Below are 17113 nucleotides of genomic sequence, written 5' to 3'. Positions count from 1 at the left end.
TAACACTTAATACATTTTTCATGCAACATTTACATTTAAGTCATAGAAAATTACTAGATAGAAATCTTCTAGCTGCATTGCATAAATACCTGATACCCTGCATTTATACTTTGACCCTGCAAGAAATAGTGTTAAATGCCTTCTGCTTGAAATACTAACACTGTGTTGAGCAATTGAATGGCCCTAGAGCGCACTCTGCAAACCACTTGGACCCTCTTATTAATGCAAAAATATGTTTTAGTCTCCACTTTGACTGTGCATTATCGCTCAGGATGCCTGTGAATGCCTAATTGTGTAAAAAATGCAGAAAGTGTAATCCATTTCTAAAAAATGCATTTCTAAAAAGCAAATGGAAACGAGCATTTGTTAATAGCAGTGTTTATTCACTTGACATCTGTTAAGAATTTGGATCAGATTTAGCATTTGAGCATCTAAGGTGGATGAGAAAGAAGAAAGATTGTAGAAGTAAGATAATAGAGAAGGCAGAAGAGAATACAGTTTGCCCATTATCAAAGCTGAAGGGAGTTTTAGAACTGGGTTTAGAAGTTCCTTGCTCACAGTATTATGACCTTTCCTCCTCTCCACTTAAAAAATTAAACGTATGTAAGGCATGTGCTCTCACATTAGTTATTGAAGATTTACAGTGTTTGAGCTGAATTTCATTTTCTGTGTAGGGAATTATTTAATGGCACTTTGTAAAGGATGTGTAGGTCTACATGAATGCATGTATTTCAGTACATACTATATAAAAAAGAACCTGCTGCAGTCACCACCAGGCCTGCAAGAGCAGACAGCCGTGGCTGCGTACAGCCGCCCTCCTTGCAACAGTTCAAATGGCACCGTGGTAAAATCGTGCAGCAGCTGGGAGCCGGTCCGATTTTAACATCCCTACGGCAGACCCACTGCTCCGGCAGCAGCGGGAGCAGTCCCTAAAACCATTGCTGTAGACAAAGCCATATAATCTCGTGTGGAGGCAACTACAGTAGGTATCCAGATGTGTGCAGCTGGGTTTGTATATTGTTGTTAGTTATATTCTAATAGACTGTTTCTATAACGACATGTTTCAAGCAGTTAGTGGATTTATATCTTTCACTGGAATAAGCTGGTTGTCTAAAATAATTTTCCATGGATTCATTGCTAGCACAGACTTTTGGTATATCATGTCCTCTCAGTCTTGAGTCCTCTTTTATCTGGTCACACTTACTTATTTTAGCTTTCTGCCTGTGATGTATACATTTTGTGTATTAATTTCAGGATCTCAGAAATATACCAAAGTGTTTCATAGTTGTAATTCCTTCCATTTTATATACATGTGCATATATATATATATATATATAAAAAAATACATACAATAGATCTTTCTCAACTACTACAGTATACAAACCATATACATAGTACACGTGCCTTTTTAAAGAACGAACTAGTTAGTGACTTTCAGTTCCTAAACTACTACTATTCTTAATTATTCTTTAGTTTAGGCAGTGGTTAAGGGAATGGTAATCTCTTCCCAAACTTTTGGGGCACAGTAATTTTTAGAATCACTTTCATGATTTGAAGAGGTAAACTGAAAGAGGCAAAACCAGTAAGCAGTTTACCTTTCAGTTAAACTTCTATACTTGCTGTATTACAGCTATCGCCTAATACTACAACAATCATATTAAATGAAAATAATCATTTTCAGTTGTGCTTTAGCTCAGTTTGCCAAGCTGTTAAGCCACTAATATTTGAGCCACCTGATGCACAACCTTTGAAAACATAAGATTCACAACTTAGTTACCAGTTTGAGAAAAATAAGTACTCACCTAGCTTCTGTTATGAGTGTGTTTAATAGTAGCAGTAATGCTGAAACTTGGTATAATAATCCAATGCATCTACAAGAAAACAAGGAAACGTGCCCATATTCTTGTGGGATAATGTATCAAATCCATCCAAACAATCTAAAAACGACAATCTTTAGTCATAATAATTACAAGGATTTTTGAAACACGTTCTTCAAAGGGTACTGTCTTGGAAGATTGAACTTTAAAAAAAAAAAAAAAGAGTTTCTAAATCAGTTTGGCAGTTCCTCCTAACTCCTCTTTTTAACGTTATTTTTAGACTGTAAAAATAAAGTGTGTGCCAGGAAAGGAAAGGGCATACCCAGCAGTGAGATTCCAGGAACCTTCTGAGATATTGATTTGTCTATTGATCATGACATATTAAGGGTTCACAGAGACCTGAGGCAGAACTTATTTTTACATAGCCTCAAACTAGTTCTTCTATCCTACCCTGGAAAATAAACCCTCACTGAACGAGTTAACCTGCTGGAACTTCATGTCTTACCTACAACTAGTTACTACAAAACCGGTCCACTTCTAAAATGGATTGAATTGGGCAGTACAGGGAATCTCTTTTCCTCCTCTTTTTTCATTCTTCAGCACAACACTGCAGACGTTAACGATGATGTTACCTCGTTTCAGCAAGCAGCCATCTCATTATCTCTGTGAAGTCTCTCTTCTGCTATTTTCCTTTCCAGTTCTTTGTTCTTCAAGCTTTAGTGTGTAATCAAAAGAGTGCCTTGGCTGAAGAGCGAAAACTGGATTTCAGACTGCTGTTACTTGTAAAATGTAATGCATCGCCCACACATCCCAAGGCAGCGATTGAAGATCCTTTCTAATTTGTCTTACTTGAGATTTAATAGAAATCATCTGCTCAGTGTTTCAGACTATCTCTGTGCATACCCATTCATCTGGGCTGCTCTGAAAAGAAGAATGTGAAAATAAGACATGGTTAATGTACCAGTCTTTTCTGCCTGGAGAACAGATTTAACATAGGACATTACAGATACAGGCCCACAGTCTATCTCGCAACTACACAACGCTCATTAGCGCTGTGAAACCACGCTTTTGTTAATCATGTTGAATTATATCAGACGGAGAAGAATTGGCTGCTGGAACAGAAGTGCGGTATGTTGGTACTGAACTGCATTTGGCAAAATGCAGTGGGGCTGGCAGCAGCAACGCAGCCAGCTCGCGCGGATCGGGAGCATCGCTGCAATGGCACGGGTGCACTGGGAACTTCAGTTACTCAGCACACTCGTCTCAAGCAATGCAGGGGCCAAATCCTATAATTGCAATTAAACCTGTCACGAGCAGCTGATGAATATTCCTTTACTGCAGTTTGGCATTTAGGTGTTTTTTACATATTGCATTCTTGCATCCACACACAGTTCTGCTGCCTTCCTTGCCCTTAGCATATTGCAATTTCTGTCACAATTAAGGCTTTAGAAGCACTATTAATGCACTCAGTTTCAAGAAGAGACTTCTAAAAACAGATTACTTAAAGAAACAAACACTTTCCTCAGTGTAATATGCGAATGATATGAGTAAGGGGTATTTAAAACAGCCAAGTCAAGCAGAAGGTGAAGCTAGGAGTGATAAATTGTCCAGTTATGCCAGAAAATATCTGTAAATTTCCTTGAAAGCCTGAGAAACTCACCTGAATTTTTATACAGATTAGTCAAACTGATTTTTCTGTTGAACAACAGGCATGCCTGGTGCTATTGCAAAAATTGCAAACTTGCAAGCAAAAAGTTTTCTTTTTAAAATGGCTTTAAAAATAAAACAAATCCATTGTTTCTGCAAAACCTAGTATCCTTTTCTCCTCATAGCACTTCTAATACTGAAATTATCTCCAAAATCTTAGTCCAAAGCGATGGATTATACAGATCATCTCAAATGCTAGATAATCTTTATAAATAACCCTATGAGAAATAAATGTTCCCATTTTCCAGTTAAGAAATACCATTACTGACTAATTTGCTTAGTGTAAGCAAGCTCCAGCAAGTCCAGAGCAACTTCTCCACAACCATCTTGTTTCACGCAGTCTAACCCGTGGTTTTCGGAGGGCCCTGGTTTATACGCTAGGTGTATTTAATGCTGATGAGACTTTGAGAGTTCTGATATCTAAATGAATCGAGGTAGCAACAGGCTGGCAATATGGAAAACTCCTGGGAAGCACTGTCCACCCGCGAGCCCTTTCCCATCGTACAGGCGGGAAAAGGGACTTCTGCAGGTCTCCGGTCTTTGCAACTTCTGGCACGTCTTTCGTATCTACCCGTGAACCCGGAGGTGCTGGTGCTGAATCTGTAAGGAGAAAATAGAGGTGAGATTTATCTGTACAAAAAGTCACCAAGAATCTTACTAGAATAATTTTTAATCCTTATTGAGCAGAACTGGCTTTAGACCAGAAACAACTTCAAAGCTTCATGGCATAACAGTACATGGAATCAACCAGTGCTCCAGCAACTACAAATGATAGAGCTGCTGGAATGAAGCTTGCTTTCTGAAAAAATAACGTATTTTATTTCACTTTTTCCTAGCTTATACTGCTAGATTTTAATTCTATACAAACATGGGCAAAATCTTCTGTATGTGTATTCAGGTTTTTAGGTCTTGAGTATTAGATTTCAGTCAGCTATGAATGGACGTATTCCATTAGCAGGTATACAAAAGGCTAAATTCAGTTCTAAATATAGTATGTTTTAATTTAATTTCTATTTTTTTTTTTACCAGTAGTGTGAAACAAAATGTAAAATCACAGCTAACAAAGATTGGGAGAGCAATAATACAGAAGCAGAAACCCACTGGTTACAGTGGAAAGGGGCTTGAGCAAATAATCTGTATTTATTACGTACAACTGTAAACTGGGAATAAGGAGTATAGGCCAAACCTGCCTGATGGGGGACTTCACCGAGAGAAGCACAGATCCTCAAAAGCTTGTTGGAGTCGTGATTGTTATCCGTGGACTCCGAGTCCTGGAGAAGTCTGGATTCACAGGGCGGCGCGGGGACTCCTGCCGCGGGGGCCCTGCGTGCCCGAGGGGAAGGGGTTCACCCGCTGCCCTGCTCCCCGGCACGAGCTCCAGCAATGCTGCGCTGCGTGTGGAGGGCAACAGTTCGAGGGTGCTAGTAACCGTTCACAAAAGTCACTAGTGATTAAAGGTTTGCGAAGCTTCTTTTGCAGAGAAGACTTAAGAGCTCAGTTTTCGCTTTTTATTAGCAAACGAGAAACTCAATAGTACTTTTTAACTATTTATGGGGGCAGAAGAAATGAAATAGCGTTCTGCGTTGCGTAGCAGTTGCAGCTACAGTAGCAATTCACCATTTCACTAACAGTTGGGATCCCTGTGATTACACTGTATAATTAATTCCCCACTGTCACTGTGCATTATTAAACCAAATTTGAGCCCACAACCTTTAAATCTGCAGTGCAGATTGTTCCATATAAATTGTAGGGTTAAGTGCTATGGAGGGATCGTGTAGTCTCTTCCATGGGCCGTACCGTTCGAGACATGGCACACGTGTCACCTCTTTGTGCACAGTGTTTTTGAAGCAGTAGTTGGAAAGTGCGATGTCAATTCCTGAGCCATTTTCCTGATTTGATGGCGTATTGATACCACTTCCAGACCTGCCTGTAGAGGCTGAGGCCAGGACCTCTGTGTATCGGTCTGTGCCCAAGGGACAGATCTGTAAGTGTGAAATCAGTGCTAGATTCAAGCTTCCTGTATATTTTTCTTTTAGTCCACTAGAAAGGTACAAAAGACTATTCTGTATTACCACTTGAAATACTCTATTTGAAGCGAGCTGTAATACAATAAAGGTTTAGTCTATCGAATTAGATACCTGGATTCTTCTCCGAGGTATACTTGAACAGTTGCAGACTCTGTGAAATAAGGGGAGCGTTAGCCGCTATTTTACAGCGGCAGCAATGGGGTTGCAGTGCAGAAAAATAATAGAAGCAGTGGAAAAACTATTGTTATTCCCTTGTAGCCTGATGCCTGTGACTTGGAAGTAGTAGTTGGACTTGGTCTCTCAGTGTTCTTGGTCCTCATGAGACTAGTTCTTTGTCTCCTTCCAGCTTAGTTCCAAATGGCACCGTATTGCATATGCCGGGAACACAACAGGACCCTCCAAGAGCGGCTGATCATAGCAGCCTTTCGTGTTTTACGCAGGCTGGTAGTGACAGACTGTAATTGCCTTGGACTTAGATGGTTTGTGTGAAATCATTCCTCTATAATGGTGGGCTCATAGAGGTCTTGCATGTTAATAAAGTGTATAGTCATGAAACCCTGTCCAAAAAGGGAAGGAATTCAGATGAGCATGATTTTGCTTCTACCTTCTGATCCCTGTCGATTAGGACTGAGTGACGTTAGCAGAATGAGATGGGAAATTCATGTAGCGTTTCTTCTGGATAGAAAAAGCTCTGAATCTTTAGGATTCTGCCAAGCGCAAGCAGCGAATTTGATTGGCAATCAACTCCTTTAGGAAAACATTTATATCTTTAAAAAGAACTAACGAAAGAATTTGAGTACCATTTCTGAAAGCAGAAATTCTCGCCGATTCTCTTTCTCCTTACTGCCTTTGATGAAGCTTGTTTGCAGTGCTTCAGTCCTGTTGTTCCACGCTGTGTCCTGACCCGGTGAGCGACTGCTGGCTAGGTTTCAGGCTCGGATTCTCAAGCATGATCAGCAGCCTCTTAATTAGCGTCTGAGAGCCCTGGCGGCATCTCTGCTCGGCGGCGGCAGGAGCAGCCGGCCGGGAGGCCCGGGCTGCCGGGCCTGCCCGGAGCGGGAAGGGGCTGGGGGTGCTGCAGCGCCCTGCGCCTGCTCCTTGCGATGGCTTCCTCGGGTTTTCAAGCAGCTGAACTCAGCTGGATGTTCCTGCCGCCCTCCAGGCACGGTGGTCCTTCCGGCGTGCTTTGCCTGCATGGAGTTGGCGGTTCTCAGAGTACGCGCTGAGCAATTCCCTCTCTCCCGTCTTCCAGCTTATGATGCTGGAGTAGAGCTTGTAGTGGTTCACGTGGGTTTACACGTGTGTCTTTGAAAATAAACAAAGGCCATTTCTCCTCTCATGCAGGAAATTAAGCAAATTCTCTAGCTACAAAAAACACTCTGGATGTAAAGATAAAAGGTAATACAGAGTTTCTATTAAATTTCCTTTCCAATTTTGTTCCTGGCTATATTTAGTGATGCCCTTACTGCATACATCCTCTCTCCATGGATTATTTTTAAGTATGGAATCAGATTTGATGGGCCAAAATAAATTACTGATTTATTCCTGCCCTATATCATGTCTTTTTTGGTGGCTTAAAAGGCTAGTAGCTGGCTGTAGGATGCCCTGTGTTGTGCTGTTCATCCTCTCCTGTACTCGTGGAGGGACGCGGGCACGTTACGGAGTCGCTCCCAAGGTGCCTGGGTCGCTGCTGGCTGGTGGACGGGAAGGTTTTTCCGGGGCTGACGATCCTGCTACCTCAGGTGTCCTAGCCAAGGAGCACGAAAGCCACTGTGTTCTTCACAGTAGTCCTCATAACCATGTTGTAAATGAAGTAAGGTATTACCTTTCTTGGCTTTTGGTCTGTATTTACATGCTGCTGTTACAAGCATACTAGAATTTTATACTTGATGAATCATTCATAATGTGCATTTAGTACCGTTATGGTAAATACAGTTTGGTACCATCTGGTAAAAACAAGCAGAAAGGTCTATGTCAGCAGAAGCACCGTTTTGTCAGCGCAGCCGAGTCCTCTGCGAGGCCCTGCGTGAACACGGCCGTGCCGCCCTGGCGTCGCACCTTCTCACGGCCCGACCAGCGCTGCCTTGCATCGGCAGACGTGGGTAGCGTACGCTTGGGCACGCGAATGTGCAAGGGGTCCATGGCAAAGCGAATCGTGCTGTTTGCGGGTGGGTTACCCTGGGATGTAAGGAAGGATCCGAAGCCCTACAGTGAAAGATAAGCTGTTGGAAACAGCACTCGCTCAGCAGAATAAATAAAAGCCTTATTTTTATTTCGTATAAATATGCTAAAAAGAACACAATTTCAGTATCTACTAATTCCTATCCTGAGCAAGTTTTCAAACACGACAGTGCTCTTATCCCTGTCGGGTTCTCATCAGCAGTGGCTTCCCATTTGTGGGGATGGATTATAGACAAAGAGGTACCTGAGAAGATCTGTTGTAAGGCAGAGGGCTTTTTTCTGATTTCAGCATTAGTAAACAATAATGTTTAACCTGCAGCCTTATAGCTGTTCACTCATTTCATCGCTATAGTTTATGACTGCAGATTAAAATTTATTGCATTCATTATGTCTGGTAAAATAGTTTATTCAGATGAATAAGTGACATACTAATTAGGAGAGTAGTCTGAGTGAGAATAAGCTGCTTGAATTTGCTTTGATGGACAAAAAATTAGCTGTAGCTAGTTTCTCAAGGTTATCAGAGACCCTCAAATTGGAATGTCTTACTTTGATCATAAATGCAAGGAAGAAGTGTGAGCAGCCAGTTACTCTGTAATGGGAAATAGGATGAGCTTCTAAAAGATTCTAGTCCTCCTTTCCAACCACTTGCTGCACCACGTAGCAAATGAGGTCTATTGGTATGTGTTTTATTTTTATTTATATTTTCTGTAATTAGCAATGTAAGATTCTTCAAAAGTTAAATTGTTTGCATTAATTTTAGAGGAAAAATCCCTTTCATATCAATCCTCTGCCATCTTCTTCTAATTTTTCTATCCTGTAGTATGACATTTAAACAGTACTAATCTTTTATAGCATTTTCATATGACTTCCTTACCTTTGCCATTACCACCATGGCTATGATTTGTGTGGACCGTGACAAGAGACACGCTAGTGTAACAGGCAGTCACCTGCCCCAAGCAGTTCACAGCCTGAGGTCCCAGTTGTCCAACATCGTACACGAGCACGTACTCATTAAAAATTGAAATGAACACAGAAACATTTCCAGGGCTGAGATCTAAGCCTGACATAACCAGGAGTGACAAAACAAGGTGGGAGGAAAGAAGAGAAAGGCCGTGCCACTGAGAGACGAGGGGTAGCAATGTCACTTAACCATTTGGGCAGCTGCAGTATTTTTAGTTTAGTATAGTGACAGAAAATGGGTTCGGATAAAACAGAGAAAACAGAATCATGTTGTTATTTAAAAAGATGCATTTTGAGAAGGGTCTTGCAGGAGGGAGGTTTCTGCAGGTGAAACCCTGAGCAAAAGGGAGCTGCGGCGCGGAGGCGTCGGGGAGGCGTCGGTTGGGTCGGAAGCCCGCGGGCAAGGGGGCTGCAAGAAGCCCCGACACTCGGTGGCTCTTCTGCGCAACGGACCTGCTGAAAGGAAGTGGGAGAGCTGGATCCGTGAGCGTGAAGAGCCTCACCACTGACGCACGGTTTCACGAGCAGGTACCTTGCAGGAAGCGCAGAAAGGGGAAACGTGCTGAACTGGAACCAGGATGGCTGCGGTCTGGTGCCCTGGCTCCGGTGATGGCCGTGTGCTTTGCACTGTCGAAATCTCCTGAATGGAGAGTAAGGGAATAAGCTGCCACTGAGCAAATTTTCTGCTTAACACGGTTAGTTAATGCTTGGTTTAAGCACAGAAATTGGAGGGTTTAAATTTATCCCACCTAATATAACTGTTGATGTCTCATCATCTGCATAAATGTCTGATCCGTTTCTGAATCCAGCTGACCTCTTGGTCTCTTGTGCCAGGAAGCTCTTTTGTACAAAATAATTTTCTTTTCAAAGATTTAAACAAGCTGCCTCTCAGGTTCATTGTTCTTGTTTCATGGGAGACTAAATGGGAACACTCAGTCCATCTCCTTTATGTTATTCATCATTTAATATATTGCAAACATGTTATTTTATTTGTCTCATTTCTGAACTAAGCTATCCTAATCTTTTTAGTTTCAATTAATATGAAAAGCTTTTCATTCCTTAAAATGTTTCTCTGTGCTTTTTTATGCTGTGTTTTTTCCTGAGATGTCATAAGTAGAACTGAACACAATATTCAGTAAGTCACATCACTGACTTTCTGACAATGAAAGCATATAATTTGCTGGCTGCCTTGCATATTTTGTTGCACCATTTGCATGTCCTGCTGTTGCTCGTTTGTGAGAACTTTAAAAAAAAATTAAAGAAAAATGTATTTCACCCATTATTTCATTATCTGGTAGGAAAAAGAAGTGCAAGTTTCTTTACAGAAGTCGTAATGAAACACATCTCCTTACCTAGCTGCTAAACTTGTACTCGATTTTGATAAGACCCCACGTATTTTTGAGTAGCTCAGCCACTTAGTTCTCAAGTTTTTCCACAGTTTGTGGCTTTACATGATCCAGTCCTATCAGCTGTTGCTCTTAATTTATCCGTTATTTTTAATACCTTTTTTTAAAATAATGGCTGATAGTATTTTATTTTTACACTTAATTCTCTCAAGTCTTTATGTAGCACCTCTCAAGGATCTTGGGGAGGTGGTTGAAGCTGATGCAGAGTAATCATTTGGCTTCTCTGCAATGTCTTTATTTTACACTAAGGCTTCAATCTACTAATTCTCTTATAAACTATCTGCTTTTGATACTACTGTGTTTTATTTTGTTTGTCTTTGCATATTTTTTATCAGATCCTTCATATCCTTTCTAATACTATTCTGTATTTTGCTATCCATAAGTTACTTTATTAAGCCAAAGATGATGGATATATATTTTTGGCAATAGTGTATTTGGCTATCTGAGGGGTTAAGGGTAAAGATTTTTGGAACTGGAGGTTGCAGCAGTCCAAAGAAGAGAATTTGAAGTAAGTTGAAGTTGCAGAACTGATGGATTCAATATTGTGGTAATAATATTCACTGTTTTCATTTTTAAACTGTGCTCAGCAGAAGGATAATCACAAATATTACCAGGTTTTATAACTGCAGAAACGGTATCACTGTTCTTCAGGTGTTTTATTGTTGTTGGTTGTGAATGCTTGATTCAGTGGAGATTTGACTGTCTTGTAAAGTTTATTCTTCTAGATGTTTTCGTGTGCTTAAACAACTGGCAAAAGACATCATAGGGCAGGATTTCAAGTGTACTGAAACACTGAGCCTAGGAAACGTAACTCAAAGATAATTAGCTTGGTCAAAGTATAGCTGTATTGCTGCATCCTCCAGATTCTGTGAAGGGCTTAATTCACGTAATTATGCTTAAGTGTAAACAAAGTTGAGACAAACTCAGGTGCACTGAACTTGAGGATGGGTTTTTTATTATTATTCTAGCTCCCTTCAGCTAATGGGCTTACCCTTAATTTGCTGCTGGTTCTTGGAACATTGTACATAACCCTTTTTAGGAAGGAAGGTAAACAAACTATTTGAAAGTCTGACTTATCTTATTGGGTCTTTTCTTAAAAAAGAAAAAGAAAACAAAGCTTGTTTTTGTTTACGTGAAAAGAAATATTATTCCTAAAGAACATACTCTACAGCGTTGTCTGAGTGATTACTGATCAGTATATGTTTAAGGTTTATTAATGCTATATGATGATTTAGCCAAAAGGAAAAATACATTTTTTATGGTTTTGTCCTGTTAAAGAATCTTCTCTTCTTATTGGAACTCATATTCAAATCAGTCATTCGGCAGGTCTGTTGGGCCTCAAAACCACTTGTGAGAGCCTGTTCTTAGTACCGGGTTTTGTCTTCTAAATATGATGGTGAAGGATCCAGTGCAATTAGCTGTGCAGATCCGAAGATACTTCTTGCCTCTTCCCTGCTATGTGGAATTACCTGTTTGGGTCAGGTAAATTTTAAAGAAATGCCCATTTTCTTCTGGCGGATTAGAAATTGTCTAGCCTTAGGCAGACTTTTGCTTCAGTTTGTTATTTCTATACTATTTTTCCTTATGGGTTTTAGATGGCAAAAATATATTTGAGGGTTTCCTTTACTCACTTAGTTTTATCAAATATTAATGTAACTTAAATTCTTTGTAGCTGAGAGATAGCGTTAAGACAGCAGGAGAGGTTAAAAAAAGAAATAGTGTAAGATTGTATTCCTGATTTTTTCATAATGTCTTGCAGCAAGTTTGCAACTAGTTTTTTGCGGTATTTTGGTAGTAATTCTCTTCTCCTTTCCATCCATCACAGCCCTCATATTTCAGCAACAGAGTACAATGATGTCCAAAGAGTGGTTCTAAAATAAGCTGGCAACTATTTAGTCTGTCGTTGCTTCCTCAGTATCCACTTAAGGTTCATTAAATTTTCTGCAGGATTTTCATGTTATTGCCTCAGACAGTTAGCAGGGCACTCAGAACTTCTAACTTGAATAAAACAAAAAAAACTGTCTGAAAGGAGAGAACTTTTATTTTCTAACGAAAATTATAAAACTTAGCATTTATGGAAATTTCCATCTGTGCTTTCTACCATACTCACAATTCTAGCCTTGTTGCAATGGTCACATATTCGATGAATATTAGTTTCCCCTTCTTTCCTTGCATACCACTTACAGACTAAGTGCCGTGATCCGCTGAATATGGCATCACACTTGAAAATCAGGAGATTTGATTTCTATTTCTTATCTTCCACCACCTGGATTTATGACTTTGAAGAAGATTTTGAGTCACTGTTACTCTCTCTACAAAATCTGAACTATTAAATTCTCATTCACCTTTGCAAAGTGCTGTGAGATCTTTGAGTGCAATTCTCACATTTTTAAATACTGATAGTTTATTTTTTATCTCCAGCCTCTGCTGCAGTACTCTATGGCATCGTATACATTTTTTGCTTGATTTACATTTCATTAATAAATGCTGCAAGATTAGTCAAAGCACAGTGCTTTTGGGTACTGAATGTAAACAAGCATGTGTATCTCAACACGCCCTAAAGTTGGGACCATGTCTTCTCTGGCTGTAAAGCTCTTCTGTCCATGTTTTATTTTGTGTATATAACAGCCGTTGCAGTTGGTTTCACTTGGGCTTCGCTTTTCTTTGAAGTTCTACCAAGGATCTAAACTTTGAGAAGAATTTTTTTTTTTTAACAGCATGAAGGACAAAATAACCTAAATGGCCCATGCCTCATTGGTTTGTAGCCCCAGTTATCCGTGCTAGATGTCCTCACATTTCTGCAGCCCCGGGTCAGTAAGCCGTGACACTGGCTGGGATGGAGCGTTTTCAGAGCCTGTGGCCACCCAAGTAGGGCAGAATGTAGGCGCTGGAGCGTTTTGGTTTTCCAAAGAATCTCTTAAAATGTTTGTGATTATAATAAAAGAAAAGAAAGAGAAATTGGATATTGACAGATACTGAAATCAGGTATCGATTTGATTCCTGCTATGTTACCCGGCTTTTATTCTTGCTGTGTTACACTTAGCTGTTGTTTATGATGAGGAGTGACTGTCCACAGCAGCAGAAGCAGTTCAGACAAGCCCACAAAGCCAGAGTGGTTTTGTGGTGTGGAGGCACTGCGCTGCAGGAAACCTACACCGCTGGTTTTTCAGTCTGTGGACACGCCTGTCAATGGTGAGAGGTTCCTGGGTCGTTCGCTAGTAATTTAATGGACCGTTGTCTGACGAGAAGGTCGATCAGTGAAATTTATGCTGCAGCGTAAAACTTGTGAGTCCCTTTTCATGACGGGGAACGCTAAAGCTAAATGCCTTTTCCCTGGAGGAGAACACACAAAAGGAAAAGTGCTGGAGGTATCTAGTGATCTAGGCAGAGACAGAAGAGTGATAGTGTTACAAGTGATGAAATGCACACTTGTGCATAGTGCTCAGTAATATAGCAGGCATTCATTTAAGAGGAGTTTTTTTGCAGCATACAGCATTGAAAACACATGTCTAATAGGTGCATTCATTTTAATATGCTCGTTCATTGAGCAGGCCTGATTAATTAGTGCATGTCACCATCTGGTACTTACTGAGACTATTCATTTTTAAAATGTTGAAATTGTAGGGAATGTTGCACACCAATTAAGTTCCTTTTAATTGGATTATGTTAGTATAAAGTATTACTGGAGAAGGCCTTCATTGCAATTCAGCCAGCATGCATCCAAGGGAGACCTGCCAGCCTGAAATTGCTTAGAACAAAGGGAAAATGCCTGAAATGCATGTTTATTACTACCTTCGTGCACTCAATAAAAAAGATGTCAATAAATAAGAGCCACGAAAATACTTCTGCATTTCTGTGCAAGGTTCGGTTTTCCTGATGTGAGGATGTCTCAGCTGCTCCCTGCTTCATCTCTGCGCTGCAACTCTGAATCTGCGCTGGTCTTGCACAGCCCTAGAAAGTGAAATATGTTTTTGCACTTAACAGGCCAGGCCGAGCCCTCCTGTGTGCGGTACCTGCTGAAATGAGTTGCCTTATTCCTGTTTACACCAGGAGTGATCTGGCCTTTGAAGCCGATAAACTCTCTGCGCTACCTCAATCCCGATCTGCGGCTGCAGCACCGAGTTTGGGGCAGAGTTTGTCTGGCTGCACTCGTTCCTGTCGCTGGCTCACTTGGTGAATTTTAGCCACTTCGTGTCATTGCACTGCAGTGTTTCCATGTATAAATAGTGAAAAGTGGTGTTATTCACCTTGCAAACAAAGCTTTGAGGTCAAGGGATGAGATGCACAGCATCAACGTGCTGTATTTACTGCTAACGCTTTCTTTAGAAGCCTAATGCTGTTCTATATTTAACATCTCAGGTTATTGTTGCCTGGATTTTGCTGCAATTTTCTATCTTCAAGGCTTCCCAGCTAGTCGCTGCAAAGGAAGCAGGGCCCGCAGCAGGTGCCCTCCCGTGCCTTAGCGGTTAAGTGGGTCGTAACTGCAAGTAGGGGAGCTCTGGAAGAGGAGGTGCCTGGAGCACTGCAGCAGCCTAAGAGATCAGGTGTGTGCCTGTCCGGATCTACGTGAGAAAGGAGCGGTGTCTGGACATCTGAGCCAAAAGAAATGTTTGTGTTATTTGTGTGCGTTTTCATTACCTTCGGTGGTCTCTGCTGCCCCCTACCAAGTTGTAGCAGTGAACTGCAACTGAAGCAACATCCTGAATGCGTGAGGAATATGGATTTAGATTGTTGTTATATTGAAAGAAGCTTTCAATTCTGCTGTATTATTGGGTCATAATAGTGATCCTGTAGTTGAAACAATAAATGTAATTTTTTTAAGGGAGAGGCAGATATCAGAAAAATCACTTTCAATTATGCAGCAATGAAGAAATGTGAAGAAATGGACAGACCCTTTTTTTTAGAGTGCAAATACTTGTTTGCCAACATGAAGGTCACTATGAATTTAGTTTTTAATAGCATCCGAGTGCTTCCGATTTCGAAGGCTGAAAGAAGCACTGCGTGAGAATTCTTTCACTTCTGCGTTGAGAAAAGCGCAGGTTTCCCCGTGGCCGAAGGTGCAGGTTTCCTCTTGGTTCGAGCTGCAGGCAGTGTCAAAGCCTGTTACAGGAGCTGCTCCTCCCGCGACTGCCGGAGCCAATTGAAACCCATCTGCGGTTTATCAAACTGTTAAGTCAGCGGCTCCTCTCGGTTTCACAGACTGTGTCAAAAATCATGTTAGAGCATGTGGTTGTGTTTAAACCTTTTGCATTAGGTGCTGAAGTGCAAACAATTTAAAATATGGATATACATCTTATGTGTTTTCTGTTTGTGTATAGCTGTACACGTCTGCATTTATATACACGTCTGCATACATTTTATTTTAAAGTTAAATTGCTACAGCAGTACTCCTGGGATGTGGAATATATGTTCACACAGGGCTATGACTATCCCTGGTTTTTATACTCCGATTGCCGTGTTGCTTCGTCGTTGTGTTAAGCCGCCTGCAGTTAGCATTCAGATGTTCAGCACGGCACTGATTTGATCCAGGGAAAAATGGATCAGCATCTCTGAGCAAACGGGAGTAAATACAGCCAGCAGCAGAGCATAAAAATCTTGTCGTATGGAATATGTGAAACAGACTGCTTTCTCATCATTTTGCTCCAACCTTATTAGCAGGAAATGTTTAGCCTAAAAGGCCGTAAAACGGTCGGTCTGCGATAGGATTCTAGAGCGAGAGTATTTTGTGCAGTTTCTGAGAAGCAACACCAGCCAGTTGGATCTTAAAAACTGCACACACGTGCACTAACCCTTTTGTCGAAATTGTTTGCAGAGATTTTACGTAATGCAGAGATATATTTTCCAAGAATTGGATTTCAGTTAGCGCAACTTTTCTTTTATTTGGGCAGGGGTAGAAAGGAAGGAGCTAACCAGGGTGCAGAATTCTAGTCTGCCCATTCTTGCTCTTAGTGATTTCAGGAGAATTATTTCTTAATGTGATTTTTCTGATTACAGTATATGGACTTGTGAAGTGTTGAACCAACAGATCCTGGCAGAGTTCAGAAAACTAAAACGACATTTAACTCTGTGTGTGTGCGTGTGTGTGTGTGTGTGTATGAAACAAGGGCTGAAAGTTTGGGTAGATCTCCACCTGGCAGAGGTTATATCTGTTAGGTCACACAGAGAAAGCTTTTGGCACGGACTTTTTGGCAAAAAGCTTTGTCAGGAAGCATGCTCAGGCGACGTACCAAACGCGAGGGCTGCGGCCGCGCGGCCGTGTCGGCAGCTCCTGCCGCAGCGCTGGGCTTCGGCGCCCCCTGGCGTCGGAGGAGGGCTCTGCTCCAGAGCGCTCGCCAGCGGAGGACGGGGCTGGGCCCGCAGGCAGGGCGCTGCGCGGGGAGGCTGCCGGATTTATCCCAGTGCCAGGCTTTCCTCGTGGTTTATATCGTTTGCTGCACCGACGAAAAGCTGTTGTACCCTCGGTGAATTCAGCAAAGCAGTCCTGCGGAGGAGTTACCAACCACGGACCCTCTTTGAGAGCTGCTGCTTTGGCCGGACCAGGTTTATTAGTATGCTTCGAGTGTATCTATGCAATCAGCAAGTATATTTTCACACAAAGCCTGAAAGAATATCAAAGTATTGGTTGTCGAGGCCTGTGTTTACAGATGTAGTGCCGAACGCATGGAGGTTCTTTCACCTCTGTAAGATCTGTCAGATAATTTGTTATGCAACAACGGCGAAGAGACCAGACCTGTGGATTTGGCTGAGAAGGCTTAAAATCTTCAGGCGTTAATTTGTGAAACTCTCAAGTCCTGGATGTTCCAAGGACTATGAAGTACAGCGGATCCATGTTTGGTTTTTACTTGAGGCTGATCATTTCAGGAAATAGTAAGACTCACTTTGAAGTAGATTTTCAATTATCTGAGGGTAACACTTTTCTTGGGGTTTAGGTGGAATAGCTACACCTGAAAGAACAGTAACTTTCTAGAAAGGTCACCCCAGCATTTTTTATCTAATGATAGGTAGAATAGAATTA

The 17113-nt window shown here is 41.3% G+C and overlaps 1 protein-coding gene across 4 annotated transcripts in view; it reads left to right on the top strand.

Annotated features, from left to right (window-relative positions):
• The window catches only part of PEAK1 (pseudopodium enriched atypical kinase 1), a 131214-nt gene that overhangs the window by 71514 nt on the left and 42587 nt on the right, over nt 1-17113 (top strand). The window lies entirely within an intron of this gene.

Source organism: Dromaius novaehollandiae, chromosome 10 (genome assembly GCF_036370855.1).
Source record: "Dromaius novaehollandiae isolate bDroNov1 chromosome 10, bDroNov1.hap1, whole genome shotgun sequence".
Taxonomy (NCBI): domain Eukaryota; kingdom Metazoa; phylum Chordata; class Aves; order Casuariiformes; family Dromaiidae; genus Dromaius; species Dromaius novaehollandiae.
This window is presented reverse-complemented; position numbering and strand designations above follow the sequence as displayed.